The sequence below is a fragment of the Narcine bancroftii genome, chromosome 2, assembly GCF_036971445.1.
Source record: "Narcine bancroftii isolate sNarBan1 chromosome 2, sNarBan1.hap1, whole genome shotgun sequence".
NCBI lineage: Eukaryota > Metazoa > Chordata > Chondrichthyes > Torpediniformes > Narcinidae > Narcine > Narcine bancroftii.
This window is the reverse complement of record NC_091470.1, coordinates 78,646,194-78,668,182: the sequence shown is the minus strand read 5'-3', so window position 1 is coordinate 78,668,182 and position 21,989 is coordinate 78,646,194. Positions and strand designations below refer to the sequence as shown.

Below are 21,989 nucleotides of genomic sequence, written 5' to 3'. Positions count from 1 at the left end.
TTCCAGCTTAATGACGTTGTTTCCATTGATAGACAACCACAACTGTGCTCTATACTCCAAGTGTGGTCTCACCAACATCCTGTCCAGTTGTCACAAGCAGAGTGTTTCCAGCATTTTCTGTTTTTATTTCAGGTTTCTAACATCTGCAGATTTTCTTTCCCTTTGGTTTTGTTCTTTCCATTGAACCGCAGGAAATACAATGAATATCTTACAGGTCACATCATCCGGCAGTCACTAAAAGATTCCATCACTGGCAACGCACAGCTTCACCAAAACTGGACCCGACTTGGGAGAGGTTCCTTGTCAGTGCTGTGATACTCAGCATGGCTCGAAGGGCATGACTCAGCTCCTGTAATGTGTTTAGAAGCTAGCTCTGACAGACATTCCTAGTTCAGATGGAAGGAGTGCCCCAGACAAGATTTGAGCTTGTAGGTAAACAGATAATAATCATAGACCAAGTGCAAATATGTCCTTGGTTCCTCAGGAATTCAAGTCACCATGATCAGTGTCCTACACCCAGCCCCGATTTCAGTGGTGCTGGGAGACTGGGCGCACCCAAGACAACCTGTATCATTGTCCTACTTGTGTGGATATTGCTTTTATTGGATGCAGACATTTGACACCCTAACATTGTTGATTGCTGAGGTAGGGTTGGTTCACATTTGAACTGTCCATTATCCCATCCCAGACACAGCCATCATCCTAACTGGCCAATGAATTTATTTTAAGGGGATCGTTATTGAATCCAGAAGTCAAAAAAATAAGAAGGGAGGGAGGTAGTTGATAGATTGAGCCCAAAGTGCTCATACATGGTGGCAGTGAGTGAATGGAGATACCTCAAAAGGACAGCAACATCAAGGGCCGGCACAGAGGTGCAGCTGGGAGGGCAGCTCCCTTGCTGTTCTGATGGCCTTGGTTCGATCCAAAACTCTGGTACCTTCTCTGTGGAGTCCGCATGTTCTCCCTGTGACTGTGCAAGTTTCCTCCAGGTGCTCTGATTTCCTCTCATATCCAAAAGACACGTGGCTCGGGAGGTTAATTGGCGGCGGTACGATGCCTCCAGTGTGTTGAAAGGGTGATGGAACCTGAGGGGAATGTGGGATTAGTGTAAATGGTTGTTCAACAGTTAACATGGGCTCAGTGTGCAGAATGTCTCTCTGCATGACATGTAAATCTTTCAGGTTGCTGGGAAAGGAAAGTTCTTCAGCCAATGGATTGAGTTCTATCTAAATGCTATCCTGGATGCTACAGTTCTGAAAATAACCCTGCCCCAGCATGCTGCAGTGTTACTCTATAATTTTAATTTTCAATGTTGCATTGCCTGCTTTGTTAAAGAACAGGTAGATGAATCATTTTGATACATTTTCCTGCATCCACGCATTGCTAGCATGGGGGGTGCTAATACCCAGGCTATCGGTGCCACTTTCAAACCTCACTCAAAGGCTTGCTATCCAAGTGGGCTCATATTCCTGGAGGCTGATTTAAGCCGATCCTGGACAAGCCAGCAGAGGGAGCCATCTTGCCAGTTGGGTGAAATGAAATATCAGCAGCCTTGTTGGAAGACCTGTTGTCTGTGACCTGTTAGCAAAGAGCTGCCTTTCTGACAGGCTTTGTCCCTGGAAGGAGCACCTCGAGAAGGGCTTGGTTCCTTACCCTAGCTCCCACATTACTTGAATAAATAAAGCAAAAACATCTGAGGAAAAAAACCCAGACAATTTCACATGACACCAACTTTTCACTGAGATCTGCTTGCAGCAGTGTTCCATACTTGGTTCTGGGCAAGCCCCGGCTTGATAGCTCGGCAGCAAGAGGAGTGCTCTGACCGAACTCCTTCGCTCCCAGGTAGGTGCAAACCCAGCTCCATGCTGACTGGGAGCAACAATGCTCCACAGTACTGGAGGTCGGAGGGTCTCTCAACCACACTTTCCCTGGTACTTTCTAGGTTCTACTTTAAAATGATTTTCTTTCAAAGCGATCACTGCTTTGCCATGGGGAAGGGTAGGTGCAAACAATGAAGCAGGCCGATAAACTGAATGAGAAGTTTAAATACAGTTGAATTGAACTGAACAGAATTGAATTGTTTATTTTCACATGTACTGAGAAACAGTGAAAAGCTTTGTTTGTGTGTTATCCAGAAAAATCAGCCCATACGTAGTACAACAGAAAACGGGGGATAGTGTCATATAAGGTGCAAAGTATAGTGTTAGAGAGAAGAGCACAGACAAGCAGTCCAAGGCATCATCTTTTCCCAGTGTCTGATCACAGCAGGAAAATAGGGTGTTCCCTATCATACCACTTTAAAAGGGTGGCCTCAACATCTGGATAACAAATAGGAATACTGTGCACTTGGCAATGGAGATAAATTAACACCAGTGAATGAGTCTCTGATTCTAGATGCTTCTGTGAGGGTTATGGGCGAAGATGTTACCACCTGATCAATGTAGATGCCACCAGTGCTATCTACGGCCAGACCTAGTATCTTAATGTTAGATGGTCAAACTCACACTCCACTTCAGTCCACCCACGCCTCTTACAAGCACCAGTAACTGTTGATGGTCACGGTGTGGATTCTGGCCAAGTTCTTCCAATCATTACTACAATTCCACAGATGTTTGGATCTTTCCATTGCCAAACTCCACTGGAGCACGATGATCTTTTGCTGACTTCAGGGTTCTGCTCCATCATTTGCCTCTGGTGTGGCTCCATCGGTGGGCATTCGACCTTCAGAGTGAGTGAAGGCCACCCATCCAGATCAAGGCAGGCGAGTGAGAAGGACACCAGGAACAGGAAGGCTCTCCATGGGAGGATATTTCAGTTGAGGGTGTTCCAGGAACAAGCCTACAACTTCGACCCAGCAAGGAATCATTCTCAAGCACAAAATACTCATCTGGTCAGACAGCATTTATGGAGGAAAATACAGAGCTGATATTTCAGGTTAGTTTTTATTTAGATTTATATAGATTTCCAGCATCTACAGGATTCTATTCAATAACTTTTGAGATATTTGCCTATCAATGAGGACACGGTCTCTGAAACTCAGCATCTCCTGCAACGTAACAACAGAGCAAGACAAGAATAGCATTGCCAGAGACTGTCAAGGTAATAGAGACATGATGTTTTTTGCATCAGCCTTCTTCCAGACAGGAAACAAAAATGTTTATGAAGTCATGCAGCTTACAGACTAAGTAGGTTATTGTGACTTCCCTTTCAAAGGAAGTGCCATAATTCATTGGCTCTTGTCTGAGAGTGGCAGGTGGAGAGAGAAAGTTGTAGCCCACCAATTGCAGCCCCACCCCACCTCCTCCTCACAGTCCAGGGTACCATAGGGTGGGAGCTCAATGGTTTGCAGCCAGTATATTGGAACAGAGAGAAAGTTCATCTTAACAACCTTTTATGGGAGCACAATTGAGAGTGTCCAGTCTGGCTACATCATTATGTGGCATGATAGTTGTGAAGCATCAGACTGGATGTCAATACAAAGGATCAACCAAACGGCCAAGAAGATTACTGGGGTCTCCTGTTCCTCTTTTGATGACATTCACTGGGAGTGTTGCTCAAATAGGGCTCAAAGAATTATTGAGGACCCCTATTGGACAACATGGTTAACATATGGGTGGCACGGTTAGCTGTTACAGCACCAGTGATTTGGATCAGTGTTCAAATTCCACACTGTCTGTAAGGAGTTTGTACCTTCTCCCCGGGGGCTCCGGTTTCCTCTCACCATTCAACCTGTGCAGGTCCCCAGACTACAATTTGCCAGCAGGCTGTAGCCTGTGTGAGTCCTTTGAATGGGAGTCGCCATCCGCCCGCAACTTCAGCCTGTGCGGGACCTTCAGCCGCTGAACCCCTCTCGATCCGCTGCCATGATCACCTTCCCTGTAGGGTCATCTGCATGTTTATCAACGAGGAGGTGGGAGGGGATTGTTCTCCCCATTTCCGGTGCCCCCACCAGAATCTGCAACCATTTGTGGTTCGTTGCCCAACAAGGCACTGCCATCTTGAGCACAGACCTCTGTAGTTGCCGGATTTTAAAAAAAAGGTTCCTTTAACAGACCGTTTGAAGCCTATACTGTGGCATCGACCTCATGAGAGGGCATTAAGACCCTACAAAACAGCATTGTCTCTGCTTCCCACTCTCCTGGATCCACATCAGTAGAAGCACTATTGTTACCACAACTCTTGCAGCACCGCTATTTTCTCTGATTAAATTATTCCAAAATATATCTAATATTATACTTATGTGATCGTTATATGCTGTGTATTTTGTGTGTATGTCTGCACCATGGCACAGAGAAATGGTTGTCTATGTACAGTACAGTCAGATGATAATAGACTCAGGGTTCAGTAGGCCTGATGGAAGGACAGGCCTGTGTGGAAGGGCAGGCCCGTGTAGAAGGGCAGGCCCCTGCCCACTTGTCTTGATGCACTCCTTGTGCCATGATTCACTTTTCCAACTGCATTCACTCCATCAGCCCATATCAAATAGAAGAACCAACCCGTGCCCCAGCAGGCTCTGACAGGGCAGCCTCCTGACCTATAGACCATGGCAGTTCTGGAGGACCTCAGCTGGTCTTGCTGTACAACACATCTCCTGATGATGATGAGAGAGTCATGGAGTTAACACCGCATGGAAACAGGTCCTTCAGCCCAACTCATCCACGCTGACTAAGATGGCTTTCTTCCAGCAACATCAGAAGCAGAGCTGAGCAGGAGATTCAGAAAACTGGCAGTGTCGGTTAGTTCCAGGTGAATGTAAAAGGAAGATAGTCTCCAGCTGGGTAGCCTTTTTGAGAAAGGCAAGGGCGGGCTTCAATGAGGAGAGCGAGCAGCACTAACTGAAGGTCAGGGTTATGCTCTTTTGTTTACCACTTTCTCAAAGTACCTAGTTGTAGAGCTCGTCGAAAGAATCAAAGGCTTGTTGATCCAAACCAAGGCTTTTATTAGCAAAAGACAGGAGCTCTTTACAGGTGGCCGACCAGTCCGGAATGATCCGACCTGGCTAGGGACACAACCCTTTAAGGCCCAAACAGTAGGCGTGGCTTAGCTCTCAGCCAATCGCTGTAAGCACAGTCTAGATACAGTAACTATATACACTATGTACATTGGTGATAGATCTGTACTATCACATTAGTCATGGCAGGAGAGCTCAGACCCATGTCATGGTCCTCCTTCACAACATGGGAACTCGGGGTTGCTGTCAGCGGCTCTGAGGTCTATATGTGCAAGGAGTGTGCCCGGCTGCAACTCCCGACAGACAGCGTGACAGCATCAGAGCTGTGGGTGGATTCACTCTGGAGTATCCATGATGCTGAGAATACTGTGGATGACATGTTCAGTGAGTTGGTCACACCTCAGCTTAAGGACTTAAAGAAAGATAGGGAATGGGTGGCCAACAGGCAGAGCAGAGGCAGGAAAGTGATGCAGGGTCTGCACCCTCTGAAACATACACTTTTGAGGTCCTAAATGGGCTTCCCATCATATTGATGCTACAACATCTTGTTCTGGACTCCTCAACCAGCAATAATGTCCTTTGCTGTCGAGCCTTTTACCCACATTATACACTTCAATAAAGTCACCTCGCATTCTCTTAAACTTTATTTTGTGGAACAGAGGCCATGTCTCCTGATCTCTCTTCATGTGACTGACCTACTGTCTCATTCCAGCTCAGTACCCAAAAGTGCTGAAGAAACATTGATAGGAAGTAAAGGATAACCAGCATTTCAGACCTGAGCTTTTTTCCAAGGTATAAGGGAAAAAAAACAGGCGCCTAAACAGAAAGGTAGGGGGAGGGGAGGAGGAGGAGGAGAGGAGAAGAGGGAGGAAGGGGCAGAGGGAAGAGCACAGGGTACCAGGTAGGATGTCATAAGTGGATATGGGTGGAAAGTTACAAGAGAAGAAAGCTGAGAAATGATGGGGATTTGTTAGAGGAGATATGGGTGCAAGTGTAGCATTCCTGAGTACTGAGTGGATAATTAGTGGGAAGGGATGAGTGGAGGAGGGAGTCCCAGAGGTAACAGTGCTTGCGAAAAGCGGGGAGGGGAGAGGAAGATGTGTCTGGTGGGGGATTGTGATGAAGATGGCAGAAATTGTGCAGGATAATATGTTGGATGCAGAGGCTGGTAGGTGAGGACAAGGGGTATCCTGTCCTTGTTGCCTCTCAGGGTGGAGGGGGCCAGCACATGTGCAGAAAATAGTTATGGATAAATTGATAAGGAAGCCCATTTAGGACCTCCATCCCGCATACTAAAGGTCTCAAAGGCCCCTGTTACTTTTTCAACAACAGACCTGACCCGTACTCCTCTATTTGTGTATTGCACTCAACCTTAGCGCCTGCAGACTTTCATGTTAAAATTCCAGTCCATCATGTGCAGTCTTGAAAAAGGGTTCTGGCCCAAAACGTCAACTCTTCTTTCTCTCCCTGATGCTGCCCAGCCCTCTTATTTCCTCCAGCAGTTGTTTCTTGTCCCAGATTTTTATCCCTGCAGTTGCTCCTGTGTCTCGACTACCATTATTTGCTTGAAGAAACTTTGCTACATTCCCACTGTCGCTTTTTTGTAGGTAAGAAGACTTTTTGACTCGGATGCGTCATAAAGTATGGCACACTCGTTGATGGCATCTTCAATTGTATTAACTATATTGCAGCTAGCAGTGGGCAGAAGTTATCCTGTCCAATTTTCCAATGGATAATTCTTATGGAGAAAATGGACAGAAGCTCTTCAAAACTGGCACAAGCATTTTATTAATGGATAAAACAAGTGCGATTGTTTTTAAAAAAATCTGATCCAATTCTTTCACTGCGGAGTTTACAAAGGTGGCAATTCTTCTGCATCCAACTCGTAAATAAAATGCTTGGACTTTCTCCGGTCTGAATTGACCACTACAGCAGGCTGTCTCACAATTTTAGTGTTTGTGGGGAGTTCATACTTTCTCCCAGTGATCCCAATCTTCTGTATCCTTCCCGCATCCCAAAAATGCACGGGTTGTAAGGTTACTTGGCCCGCTATAAATAGCCGCAGTGTTGGTAGGTGATAGAGTCTGGGTGTTGATGGGAGAATGGGGCTGGTTAGGATTTGTGTGAAAAATGAGCACTTGATTGTTGTTTCAGACTCACTGGGTGGAAGGGACTGTTTCCCTCCATGACTCTGCATCCCAGCGCCAGTGGAATATTCTTGCTTGCAGTTAGTGGATCAGATGTTGGGTTTTCCTGCAGTTTGGATTCTGTCACTCCTGCTGCACTTTCAGTCTGATTGCCTGTGATGCTGAGTTGTATTCAGAGCTGCCTGGGAGTATCCATTGGGAGGTTGTAGGAGCTGTTTTCATTGGGAGCTTTGCAAAAGCTCTTGGCTGCTATTTATTTTTGTGTCAGAGCAGAAAGTCAGTGGACCCTTTGACCGTGCTGATTGTGTGTTTGAAGACAATGTGTAATCGTGGGGGGCGAGCCAAATGTTGCTCTGGGATGAAAGGAGGACTTGTACTGCATGCATCTCATTGACTTCTGCATAACCTCCACCTCAGGAATGTCCTCAAAAGGTTCCTGGAACACTGCTGCTGCCCGCTGTAACCCAAAACGTCACTTTCACTTTTTCCAACAGAGTCGGTGCAAGCTTTTAAAATGAAAATTGGACAGTTGGCGACCAGCATCATTTAGAAATTCATGCACATCATTTCTTCTCTCACTCTCTGACCCAGCATTCTCTGCCATTCTTGGAGAATCTGTATCTCAATCCTATCTATTTATCTTTGTTCTATGCCCTTCCAAACTGATTGATTGAGATTCCTATTCTCCGTATGCTCCCATTCAAGTTCAACATCAACTGACTATATGTCAAACAAAAGTGTTTCTCCAGTCCAAGGTGCGCACACACACAAAACATCATAATTAAAAATATAATGTAAAATAATTATGTATAAATATTCTGAAATAATTTACTCAGTTTCATTGAAAAGAGACCCAAGGTGACAGGACACTGTTCACCAATCTCACAGCCTGAGGGAAGAACTTATTCCCCAGTCCTGATTTTGATGCTCCTTTACCTCCTTTCTGATGTTAGCTTTTCAAATATACTGTAAATATAGGTGGTAGGGGTTCGCAACAATTCTTTGAGCCCTATTTAAGCAATGTTCTTGGTGAATGTTATCAAGGGAGGAAAAGAAGACCCCAGTGATCTTCTCGGCTGTTTGGTATTGAACTCGGTATTGGCCGCTACCACACCAGACAGTGATGCAGCCAGACAGGAGACTCTCAACTGTGCTCCAGTAAGATGTTGTCAAAAAGAAGTTCAGTATATGTTCTGGAGAAAATTATTTACAACTTAAGGAAAAAGTGTAACACTTTTTTTGAAAATTTGGCAACCACACCTAAATTCCGTAGGAGCACAATTATAGTGTGGACCATCATACCTCGCTACCCTACCTTCTCTGTCTATCCTTCAATTGGTGGGGGGGTGGGGGGGGCATCCCAACCAGGAAAAGTCAAGCAAAAGAAAACAGCCTGAGCACTGGTCGCTGTGACATGACAACCCCATAAACCTCCGATATATGTTTCATACCTTTATTGTGAAAGTCCTGAATGTTGTGCGTAACTGTGGTTGGTTAAGTGTTAAATGGGGAGGGTGTAAGGGGGGGCAGGAAGGGGACAGAAAAAGCTTGAACTCCACAGAAATTCTTGCATAGAATTGATAATTGTAAATTGTAATCAATATTGATATTGTCAACATTAACATTGATAATACTGATAAATTAGTTTAAGTTTGGAAAATCATAAATAAAATATTCAAAAAAAAAAGAAGGGGGCCAGTAGCCTTGCCCTCCTCAGCCTCCTAAGGAGGTGTGTCCAAGTGTTTAACTGGAGGTTTTTCTGTACAGGTGCCTGTTTGCAGGTATTTCCGAGCAAGAATGTTAGCTTGTATATTCTATTTCATGTAATCTACTTGATATATTATAGTTTAATTAATTTAGTTCATATATTCAAAATAACATTTTACCTCAGGTAAAGTTCAAGTATTATGTTTCAAGTTCATAGAACTAAGCTCAGGTATTTTAGCACAGGCATCTTAAGTAGAGGCGTTTTATGTCAGATAATGTTGTAGGTATTTCAGTTGTTGTGGTGCAAATACTTTACTCAAGGTATGCAAGTCCTGGTTCGAGGACTGATACTCTAATAAGGAACTAGTATGGATATTTAAGAAGATGTACTGTGGTTCAAGTACAGGTTTGTTTCATATATTGTATGACAGGAATATTATTTTTTGTGTACTTGCTCAGGCGCTGGTATTTATGCAAGGTATTTTATTACAGAAAATTAATTACATAGATTTAACTTGTTGGGTGATTTGCTTCTTTGTTGTACAGTCAGTCACTGGGTTGATGCTGTTCATCGTGAACTTTCACTTAACCCAGCAAAAATGGCAAGCAAAAATCTCTGCAATATGCGGTGTAGTTATCAGAGCAAGAAGGGAACATGCAACAACTCATGCCCAATCTACAAAGTAAAAGATGTATCCTTGTAATGTACGCTGTCCCTGACACAATTGCTGAGAAGAAACAGCTAAGTATAACATTGATGGTTACTGCTCTTGATTTCACAAATTTATATGTGAAATGTTTACTTCCAGTATTTTACTTCAGCTAATTCAGTTCAGTACTTTCATCCTCGTATGTCAAGTATTTGAGCTCAGATTTTCAGTTTTGCAATTCACAGTTTGGCACTGAAAATTGTGTGTCGATATTATCTTCCAAGTACTATAACTAGAATTGTACTTTACACACTCCTGTTTTAACAATTCAGGCATTCTAATACATTCCACATAATTTAAATTTCACATATTTAATATAAGAATTTCACTCCACCCTTTAGTTCATTTTTTTCACCAAAATATATTTTATTCTTAGGATCTGCAACTATGCAGATGGATTGCTTGGGAGCTTTAGTTCAGCCAATGCTATTTAAAGGCAACTTTTTTTAAGCATAGATGTTCCATTTTCAGAAATTCCTACTCCAATATTCTAGTAAAGCTATTTTACTATGAGTATTTTAAAACTATTCCAGCTCAGATATTTCAGGACAAGTATTTTAGTTGTGCATGAATTAAGTTATTTTGTCCTTGGATGGATAGATTAGTCTGGTAAGCAGTGCATTCAACCTGCTCTTCAAGGACATGGAGAGATTACAAAACCTAACATTGTAGTCCATGGAATTTGGAACATCAAGGGACGATTTGAATGGAATTTTCAAGGTGTTACAGGGGATTGGTAGGTACCATGAGAATAAACATTTCATCTATTTGAGGAGTCCAGAAGTAGAAGGATGGTCTAAAACTCAGAACCAAGTCATTCAGAAGGGAAGGATGTCTTCCTGCACTGGGAGTCTCTTGGGAAAAGTTGATTATGTTTTCCATAGAAAGGACAAGCAGTTCAGATGTTTCAGCAAGGATTCCAGTTCATTATTTAAATGTTTTATTTAGATATTCCAAATAAGGTAATTCTGCGTAGATATTTTAGTCCTGGTACTGCAGTAGTGATAAGTAAATCATAAAAATCTGTAGACACCGTCGCTAAAGTAAAAACACACAAAGCTGGAGAAACTCAGCTGGTCAAATGTGTTCTTTTTTATAGCAAAGGTAAAAATACATAACTGACGTTTCGGGCTTGAGCCCTTCATCGAGGTTTGAGGAAATGTTGGACGCCTGCAGACATTTTCTCATTACTGTTTGTTGTCTATATCGATGAGCTGGATGATAATATGGTGAATTGGATCAGCAAGTTTTCTGATGACACTAAGGTTGGAGGCATTGTGGTCAGTGAGGAAGTCTTTCAAAGCTTGCAGAGGGATCTGAACCAATTTGAAAAATGAGTCAGAAAATGGCAGATGGAATTTAATGCAGACAAGTGTGAGGTGTTGTATTTAGGAAGGACAAACCAAGGTAGGACATACACAGTAAATTGTAGGGCTCTGAGGAGTGCAGAGGAACAAAGGGATCTGGAATACAGATACATAATTCCCTGAAAGTGGCATCACAGGTAGACAGGGTTGTAAAGAAAGCTTTTGGCATCTTGGCTTTCATAAATCAAAGTACTGAGTATAGGAATTGGTATGTTATGGAACATAGAAGAATAAGGGAAGATTTGATTGAAGTTTACCAAATTATGAGTGGTATAGACAGAGTAGGATCTTTCCACTTAGATTAGAAGAGTTAAATAAATACAAGAGGACATGGCTTTAGAGTGAAAGGGAAAATGTTTAGGGGAAACTTCTTCACTCAGAGAGTAGTGGGAGAGTGGAATGAGCTGCCATCTGACATGGTAAATAGGGCTCACTCTTAAGTTTTAAGAATAAATTGGATAGATACATGGATGGGAGAGGTCTGGAGGGTTAGGGACTGGGTGCAGGTCAATGGGACTAGTGGAATAATATTTCAGCACAAACTAGAAAGACTGAATGGCCTGTTTTCTGTGCTGTACCAGCCCCCCCACATCTCTATCAGGCACACAACTCAAAACGGTCAACCAGTTTACCTATTTCGGCTGCACCATTTCATCAGATGCAAGGATCGACAATGAGATAGACAACAGACTCGCCAAGGCAAATAGCGCCTTTGGAAGACTACACAAAAGAGTCTGGAAAAACAACCAACTGAAAAACCTCACAAAGATAAGCGTATACAGAGCCGTTGTCATACCCACATTCCTGTTCGGCTCCGAATCATGGGTCCTCTACCGGCACCACCTACGGCTCCTAGAACGCTTCCACCAGCGTTGTCTCCGCTCCATCCTCAACATCCATTGGAGCGCTTACATCCCTAACGTCGAAGTACTCGAGATGGCAGAGGTCGACAGCATCGAGTCCACGCTGCTGAAGATCCAGCTGCGCTGGATGGGTCACGTCTCCAGAATGGAGGACCATCGCCTTCCCAAGATCGTGTTATATGGCGAGCTCTCCACTGGCCACCGTGACAGAGGTGCACCAAAGAAAAGGTACAAGGACTGCCTAAAGAAATCTCTTGGTGCCTGCCACATTGACCACCGCCAGTGGGCTGATAACGCCTCAAACCGTGCATCTTGGCGCCTCACAGTTTGGCGGGCAGCAACCTCCTTTGAAGAAGACCGCAGAGCCCACCTCACTGACAAAAGGCAAAGGAGGAAAAACCCAACACCCAACCCCAACCAACCAATTTTCCCCTGCAACCGCTGCAATCGTGTCTGCCTGTCCCGCATCGGACTTGTCAGCCACAAACGAGCCTGCAGCTGACGTGGACTTTTTTACCCCCTCCATAAATCTTCGTCCGTGAAGCCAAGCCAAAGAGAAGAGTAGTAGTGTAGTACTCAGCAGGTTAGGCAACATCTGCATAAAGAGAAACAGTCAACGTTTCACCCTTATAAAGACATACCCTTTGTACCACTTAGCACCTTTCCCCACCTTCTGTTATGAAGGGTCTGTAGCTTACGCTACAATGAAGAAACACAGCCACCACTTTAGATGTCCTTAACGATTGTTTTATTCAAATCCTGCGTGTGCCCCTTTAAGGGCAGTGTGAGCTCAGCCACTCTGTGCGTTGTGACATCATAACGGCTGTCCAAGGTGCGCACTGGGCTGTAAGCATGAGGCAGGGAGAACCCCTGATGGCACCATCTTCTCATGGCTGCCCCGCCATGCGGCGGTACAGGCGGGGCCAGTTTGCCATGAGAGAGTGCGCTGCCACACAACCCACCCCCCCAGAACCGGCTTATGCATCCTGTTGCTTGAGCAGGTGAACCCAGTGTTTGGGTATGACCGTTTGAACCGGCCGCGATAGGTCCAAGTGTACTACCTTTAGGCGGTCCACGGTGAACAGTTCATTTCCACCCCCACCACCATGTCCAAAGTAAAAGTCTTGCCAGACCGCTGGAGGACCTTGTACAGGCCCTCGAACAGGCGCTGCATAAGTGCAATGTGCAGTCTGTACCAAACAAAAACGAATTCTGCCGAGTCCAGCTCTTTGGGAAGATGGGTCGGTCATGCGCTGTGATGCGGTGGGCGGCGTGGGGGCTAGCGAGGAGAGCTTGCTACAGAACTGCGCTAACAGGTTCATGTGCTCAGACATAGAGCTGGGTTCTGGGCTGAAGAAATCACCGGGCAACAAGAGTGGCGCGCCGTATACCAGCTCTGCAGATGATACCTGTAGGTCCTACTTGGGTACTATTCTGATGCCAAGGAGGACCCAGGGTAGTTCATCTGCCCAACTAGGGCCTGTGAGGCGAGCCATGAGAGCTGACTTCAGGTTGCAATGGAATCTCTCCACCAAACCATTTGCTTGCGGGTGGTAGGCTGTGGTGTGGTGGAGTTTAACCCCCAGGAGGTTTGCCAGTTGAGACCAGAGGGCGGAGGTGAACTCGGCGCCTCTGTCGCTGGTGATGTGCACCGGAACTCCGAACCTTGTGATCCAGTGGCTGACTAAATTCCTGGCGCATATCTCCTAACCGTTGGGTCGAACTGCTGGATCGGGGCCTGCATATGTCGGTGGACCTTGGAGGTCTGGCACTTGGTGCAGCTCCTCGCCATCTCGGCCATCTCCTTCTTGAGCCCATGCCATACGAACTGCTGCACCACCATAAGCACCAATGTCTTCCCCAAGGATGGGCCATGTCGTGGACTAAGGTGAAGGCCTGTGACCTCCACTGCGGTGGAACCACTGGGCGCGGTTAACTGGTGGAAACGTCGCAGACCAGCATGTCCGGGCTGTTCAGCAACTGAATGTCCTGGAGGTCGAGCCCCGAAATGGCGATCCGGAGGGCCCGCGTCTCCGCATCCTCCCTCTGTGCTTGCGCCAGTTGGGTGTAGTCTAGGCCGGGGCCGATGGAGTTGATTGTCAGTCAGAAGAGCGCGTCCGCCACAACGTTGTCTCTACCTGCTCTGTGCCAGATGTCGGTGGTGATCTTTGACATATAGGAGAGATGGCTTTGCTGGCAGGCTGACCACAGATCCTTGGCCATCGCGAGAGCCTGTGCGATAGTCTTGTGGTCCGTTAACAGCGTGAATGGCCTGCCCTCCAGGAAATACCGGAAGTGCCGAATGGCCAGGTACAGCGGCAGGAGCTCCCAGTCGAAAACACTGTACTTGAGCTCCGGCGGGCGAAGGTGCCTGCTAATAAAGGTCAGTGGGTGCCACTGTCCATTAACCCACTGTTTGAGTACGACCCCTATGGCCGTGGCTGAAGCGTCTATTGAGAGTACAGTGTGTGCCTCCGGGCACAAGTGGACCAATAAGGTGGCGCTAGCCAGGGCGTCCTTTGTTGTGGCGAAAGTGCTCTCTGACTCCTCTGACCAGACCAGAACCTTATTCTTAGCGGCAATCAAAGCGAAAAGCGGCCGCATGGTGTGGGTGGTGCCAGGGATGGAACGATGATAAAAAGTTTACTGTCCCTATGAATTCCTGCAGGCCCTTGAGGGTGGTGAGTTTGGGGAACTGTCGGATGGCTGCAACTTTTTCTGGTGCTGGGGCAGCCCCTGCTGTCGAGATGGTGTGTCCTAGGAACTGCAGCGTCTGCTTGCCGAACTGGCACTTGGCCACATTGACTGTGATGCCGAATTCCGCCAGACGGGCAAACAGGGTGTGGAGATGGCCCTTGTGCTCTTCGTAGTCGCAGCTGGCAATAAGAATATCATTGAGGTAAATAAACACAAACTCCAAGTCCCTACACACTGCGTCCATGATGCGCTGAAAAGTCTGGGCCGCGTTCTTGAGCCTGAAGGGCATGCGTAAGAATTCGAAAAGGCCAAAGGAGGTGATGATCGCCGTCTTACCAATGTCCTCAGCATGGACTGAGATCTGGTGATAGCCCCGCACCAGATTGACTTTCAAGAAGACCTGGGTGGCATGGAGGTTGGCCGTAAAGTCCTGAATGTGGGGAACCGGGTACCTGTCCAGCGTGGTCGCGTCATTCAGGTGTCAATAATCCCTGCATGGTCTCCAGCCCCCGAAAGATTTGGGGGCCATGTGAAGAGGGGATGTCCAGGGGCTGTCCGAACGGCGGACGATACCCAACTCCTCCAAGCGAGAGAACTCTTCCTTGGCTGGCTGCAGCTTCTCGGGCGGAAGTCGTCGGGCCTTGGAGTGCAGCAGGTGGCCTTGCATGTAGATGTGGTGGTATACCCCGTGCTGGGGCAAGGTGGCATTGAACCAGGGCTGCAGGATGGAGGGGGATTCATCAAGTATGCCCGAATACTCTCCCTAGGAGCAGCGATGGAGGGGATTTCAGGCTTGCAGGCATCCGTGGCATTTAGGCGAACTGAGTGGAACTTGCAAGCTTTGACCAGTCTTTTGCCCTTCATGTCGACTAATAGGCCGTGCGCTCTGAGGAAGTCGGCCCCCAACAGCGCAGTACTCACTGAGGCCAGCAGAAACCAACGGAATTTATCTTTCCTGATATTGATCTGCATCCTGCGGGTTTTGATGGCAGATCCGTTGACCACCCGCAGGATGGGACCACGAGCTCAAGTGCTTCCTCAAAACGCCTGGTCACAACCTCTTCTCACTAGCCCCTTTTCTACTGGCAACTTGGCCCAGGAATTAACCGGTAAGGGTCCAGTAGAAAAGGAAAAAAATCATCATACCAGCGTCAAATGACATCAAATCACACCGGGGATTAGTGGCTTCTACCCCTACTCATATCCCCAGTGACAGCTGATGCCAGCGTGCTGGTTTAGCCAATGGAAAAAGGACAACTTCCATCCACTCCATTCCATTTGAAGGTAGACTCTCTGATTCCTGGGGATGAGTTGTATTCAGTGGAAAAGCAGTCAGTGTCCCAGTTAAAAGTGGCTCAGTGGAAACAGCTCAATCCTATCCTGGGACTCTGCATGTACAATTAACTGGGGTGCCAGTGGAAGAAAGGTTAATGCTACATCAGGCCAAAGTTACAGAAGCCTGATATCTAGCACCTCCAGTTTTTCCCCCAATACCTATCCATCTCTTGAATCTCCCCATACTATCCTCACCCCAGGTCCTTCAAATATCTTTGTTTGCATTAATTGCATTTGTAAATATTTATCTGTCCTTTTAATTTTATTGCACCTTTCTCTCATTTGGCAATCTAATTATTATTTTACGTAGTAGGGTAGCTGCAACAAGCAAGAATCCCGCTGCATCTGTACATTGCATCATTCATTCACTCAGTTGTTGAGGGATACAGGTGATATGCTGAATTTCCTCAGGCAACATTGCACTCTCTTGGCCATCTCTGTTTCACGTCTGGTAGTTTAATACTGAGGAATTAGATTGGGTTTGTTTCTGCAGGTATTTCAATAACCTTTGCTTGGGAGAGGTAGAATAAAATAGTTCTACTCATAATACACCCATGACTGTGTGGCCAGGCCCAATTCCAATGTCATCTCCAAGTTTGCTGATGACACCACAGTTGTCGGCAGAATCACAAACCGCAATGAGGAAGCGAACAGGAGGGAGATGGATCAGCTCATTGAATGGTGTAATGACAACAACCTTGTGCTTAACATCAGCAAAACCAAGGAGATGATTGTGGACTTCAGGAGGAAGTCAGGGGAACATGACCCAGTCCTCATTGAGGGCTCAGTAGTGGAGAGGTCAAAAACACCAAATTCCTGGATGTCAACATCTCCGAGGATCTGTCCTGGAACCTCCCCGTTGATGCAATCACAAAGAAGGCTCGCCAGCGTCTATATACTGTGTGAGGTGTCTGAGGAGATATGTTATGTCACTGAAGACTCTCATAAACTTCTACAGGTTTACCATGGAGAGCATTTTGGCTGGTTGCATCACTGCCTGGTATGGAGGCGCCAACTCTCAGGACAAGGAAAAACTCCAGAGGGTTGTTAACTCAGCCTGCAACATCATAGGCACCAGACTTCACTCCATCGAAGACATCTACATGAGGTGGTGTCTTAAAAAAGCAGCCTCTATCCTCACCACTACCACCCAGGCCATGCCCTCTTCACTCTGCTACCATCGGGGAAAAGGTACAGGAGCCTAAAGACGAGCACTCAGCGGCACAGGGACAGCTTCTTCCCCGCTGCCATCAGATTCCTGAATAATCAATGAAACAAAGATACTGCCTTACTTTTCATGCTCTATTATTGTTAGTTTTATAATAATGTCTATGTCGTAAGATGCTCATAATATGAGTGTTTGCACTATGTTACTGCCGCAAAACACCAACTTTCATAAATTGTGATTTTGCTATTTCAATCCAGCTGTTTTCATCCTTAGACAAAAAGTTTAGTTTAGTCAAGGTGGACACGGTGCTTGGAATTGATGTTCACTATTCTAGTTCCAGGCTGAATCTGTGGAAAGAGGAACAGGAATAATATCTCATGACACACACTATTGTGCATACATATCAGTTGTATCTACACATAAATGGCTGAGATGCTATAGGAAGACAGGTCAGCATTACCATGGAGCAGTGTTGGGTAGGTACACTGATTCACGTTGTGTACAGTGTTGGGCAATGTCTCCGAGGCACAAGTCAGCCCCAAGAAAATGCCTGCATATACCTCCAAACATTGCGACACAGCACGCAGAACCTGAGTCACTTCTGATGGTTGATCAACCCGATCTCCCAGTTACCATCTCTGTCTTTATGGCAGGGAAGATCCAAAAAGTAATGAAGCTGAAGACTCATTGGGCAAAATATCTTGCACCTTGATAGCATTTCAATGGTCCTACCCTGCCACCAAGCACTTTCAAAGCAGGTAAATCCCAGGCTCATCTGCGCATGGCAAGATTCTACAATAATGCTCAATGTTTTGTAGTGACATTGACTGAGGGGGTAACCATTGGCCAGTATATCAAGAAGAATAGACAGGTTGTCTTATGTGGAACAGTTGGATGACTGAAGCCTGTGTGCGTGAGAGTGGTAGAGGAGAAAGAGGGAATGAGATTGACATGTATGAGATTATGGTGGGTCGATATGGAGAGGAGAATCTTGAACGATTTAAAAATCAGGGTCACCTATCTAAGTCAGAGATAAGATTTTTTTTGAGTCTGTAGGACTCTTTTCCCTAAAGGTCAAATTAAGTTTCAAAAATTTCAATTTCATTTGTCACATTATACTTGGTGAAGGGTTCTTCTCTGAGCAGTCTAACAGATCATAAATATGACTCATGTAGCTGTGTAAAGTAGAACAAGAGCACAGTTACAGAATATAAAGTTACAGAGAAGAAGATGTAAAAGACCAGTTTGTACAAAGCAAGGGCAGCATGAGAGGAGTCTGATGGCTGCAGGGAAGAAACTGTCTTTAAACCTGTTGGTGTGTTCTTTCCTAGTGTTGAACCTTCTTCCCAATGGGAGGAGGGAGAAGAGAGTGTGCCCAGGGTGCACTGAATTCTTCAATACATTGGTTGCTTTTCCTAGGCAGTGGTTCCTTAGGGCAGTACGGTTGGCGTAGCAGCTCAATGCCATTATAGGGCCAGAGACTGGGACCAGGGTTCAAATCCGGTGCCGTCTGTAAGGAGTTTGTGTCTGCGTGGGTTTTCCCTTGGGGCTTCAGTTTCCTCCCACCGTTCAAAATATACCGGGGGTTGTAGGTAAATTGGGCGGTACGGACTAGTGGGCCGAAATGGCCCGTTACCCTGCTGTATGTCAAAATTTAAATTTAATTTAAATGTAGAAGGAGTCCGTGGAGGGGGAGGGAAGTTTGCGTTATGTTCGGAGCTGCATTCAACACCTTCTGCAGCTTCTTGCGATCTTGGGTGGAACAGCTCTCATGCCACTCTGTGATGCATCCAGCAAGCATGCTTTTGATGGTGCACCTGTCAACATTGTCAAGGGGGACATGTTGAATTTCCTTCATCTTGTTGGTCCAGGTCAGGTCATTGGCAATGATTACTCCTCCGAACATGAAGATATCTTAGTATGATCTCTTCCCCCATTCCTGGTTTATGATCTTTCATCTTATTAACATTGAGAGAGGGGTTGATAACTTGGTACCATGCTACCAGACTGTCAGTCTCCTTTCTGAAGCAGAGTCTTGGAATATTTCAAAGGGAAAAGTCGGGATATTCTACATAAGCAAGAGGGCGAAAGGTTTCTATGGGTAGACTGAAATACAGAGTTGAGGTTACAATCAGATCAAGATCAGCAACAATCTTATCAAATAGCCTAGCATGGTTGAGGAACGGACTGATTGGCAGTTCCTAGTTAGTATATTTGTAACTCACTTGCTCTTCACAAGGATGTTGCAGAATATTTTATGTCCACACTGCATATCCATCTGCTATTCTTTACCTACATTCAGGAAAATTAACTAGGACTCAAGTGCTCTTGGGCCATTCAGAGGAACTTCTTAGGCGTCAAAAATGGAAATGCTTTGTGCTATTCTTTTCTGCACTCTGTGTATAAAGATTGGTTATTTTTCTCCAGAGCAGAAAGGGATCTTCAGCTTGGATTGCCAAAGCCCAGAAGTATAACTGAGCTTGTTTGTGCTTTTATACAGACGAGACTTTTTTCTGTATCAGATCCAAACCTAATGATGGCATTCCCTGTGAATTGTCCTTTCAGAGCAACCCATCCACCCCATTCACCTCCCTTTCCATTGTACACTGGGAACCCACTGCACTAGGTTCCTTTTGATACAGCCCATTGCCCCTGAACTACCAGTCTACCAAATCCCTCTGCCACACTCACAACCCGAGATATCCTCCTCCCCAAGACCCCGGACTGATGACCCAGTGTGATCCATTTCTCTCCCCAATCTGTCATCCCAAAATGTGACCCCAATCACTGGTGCACATACAGCAGTGGATTAATGTCCCCCTTCTGCTGCCAAGCAATTTCCAGATATGGGTTTTATTTTACTGAATAGGTTATATCAAATTATAGACCACCATCTGAAGTCAGCTCTTTATTCTGGGCCCACTTACAGGTAGGGGCCTGTCAACAAGAAGAGCCTTTTTCCCAGAGGGGCTGGCTTTTAGGTGCAGATGATATCCCATAGTGAGACAACATAATCCAATAGATGCTATTACATGCTCCCAGTTCATTTTTCATTTGAGTGGGACTGTCACTTTAAGAGAATAAATCAAGCTGCAAGCCCTCCTATGGGAGATTGACTGTGGGTTAACAGGCTGAGGACAGTGTGTACTCAAATTTGATACTTCTGAGGAGAGAGGAAGTGCCTGGAGGCACATGTGCTAAGACCATGTGACCAACATGTTAAAGCAACAGAACACTGCTTGCTCAGGGGCCATTTTAAGGAGACGGCCCTTGGAGAAGTATCCTTTGAAAGGATACTGTGCTGAAGTGGCTTCATGTCGTAATAGACAATTTGTCTGATTTCTCAGTCTAATGGGGGAATAAGTATATCCCACCATGGCCAAAGGAATGGTCATTTTTGAGGGAGGATTAGTACCACACCCTGATCAAAAGGGAAGGTCACTTTGAACAGCTGACCCACAAAAAGATTTTGGAAGCAGGAGGAGTCACGTGATGGAGTAGTGGCCGGACGGTGAACTCCAGCCCTCTCCAGAAAAGTCGGGAAAAACAAAGGAAATAAAAGTTACAGAAAAGTGAGTATAAAGGTGGAAAGAAGATGGCGACAAAAAAAGAAAAATCGAAAGCAACGGTAAGAAGAGAGGAAGAGAAGACAAAGGAGGAAAAAGGTGAAGGCCTTACCTGTCCGAAGAGGCCCGCTGCGGAGAGAGAAACCCGCTCCCTCAGGTCGGTAAATAATGGACTACAAAAATGGCTCGCAGAGCCGAGTAAAAGTGCGCAACCGCGCATGCGCGATACTTCGCGCATGCGTGATGCGAATGAGAAAAAACACACCGACGGGAGGGGGGACCAGCTGGGGAGTCGATCTCCACAGCCGGCAACGACAGCTGCAGAACACCTGCAGCAAGAAGAGACCACAGAAGACAATAGAAACAAGAAAGAAGAGGAGGAAAGGGCACCAAAGAAACAACAGATGGCCAACCCAGAGGAAGAAGAAGAGGAAGAGGAAGAGTACAGTGAAATAGAAGAAGAAAAGAAAGGCAAGATAAAGGATATACTTTCTCTTATTAAAGGATACATGGAGTCATTTAAAGAATGGCAAACACAGGAATTTAAGGATTTAAGAAAAAGAATAAACAACACAGAAGAGAAAATAAATAAAATGGAGATGACCTTAACAGAAATGCGAAAGAAAATGGACAAGATGGAAGAGCGGGCAGTAGCAGCAGAAATGGAGGTAGAAGACTTAAAAAAGAAATTGGAGGAATCTAATAAAAAAACTAAAGAGACACAAGAACTACTAGCTCAAAAAATAGATACAATGGAAAACCATAACAGAAGAAATAACATAAAGATAGTGGGCCTTAAGGAAGATGAAGAAGGCAAGAATATGAGGGAGTTTATAAAAGAGTGGATCCCTAAGACCCTAGGATGTCCAGAACTACAGCAAGAAATGGAAATAGAAAGGGCACATAGAGTATTGGCCTCTAAACCACAACCACAACAAAAACCAAGATCTATTGTAGTAAAATTCCTAAGATATACTACAAGAGAAAAGGTACTGGAGAAGACAATGGAAAAATTGAGAGGGCAACAAACCACTGGAGTATAAAGGGCAAAAAATCTTCATTTATCCAGATATAAGTTTTGAACTCCTAAAGAAGAGAAAAGAGTTCAATACAGCAAAGGCGATTTTATGGAAGAAAGGGTATAAATTTATACTAAAGCATCCAGCGGTATTGAAAATATTTATTCCAGGACAACAAAACAGAGTATTCTCGGATCCAGAAGAAGCACGAAAATTTGCAGAACAATTACAAAAATAGACTGAGGGATGAAGATGGGTAATGAGAGTTAAAATGATCACGATTGATATGTATGCGGGTAAAGAGGTATAAGAGTGAATAGAGACAATGTGCATACGTGAATGTATCTGTACTTAGAGGAAAATATAGATAGTATAGACAAGAATTAATAAGGGAAGGTAATGGAATAGAGAGAATAAGGAGGGAATTAAGAGTGACCTTTGTGACATATGAAAAGTGAA

General features: G+C 45.3%; 1 protein-coding gene across 1 annotated transcript in view; it reads left to right on the top strand.

The window, feature by feature from the left end:
• rad51b (RAD51 paralog B) overlaps positions 1 to 21,989 on the top strand; it is a 644,462-nt gene that overhangs the window by 585,073 nt on the left and 37,400 nt on the right. The gene's annotated exons all lie outside the window — the stretch shown is intronic.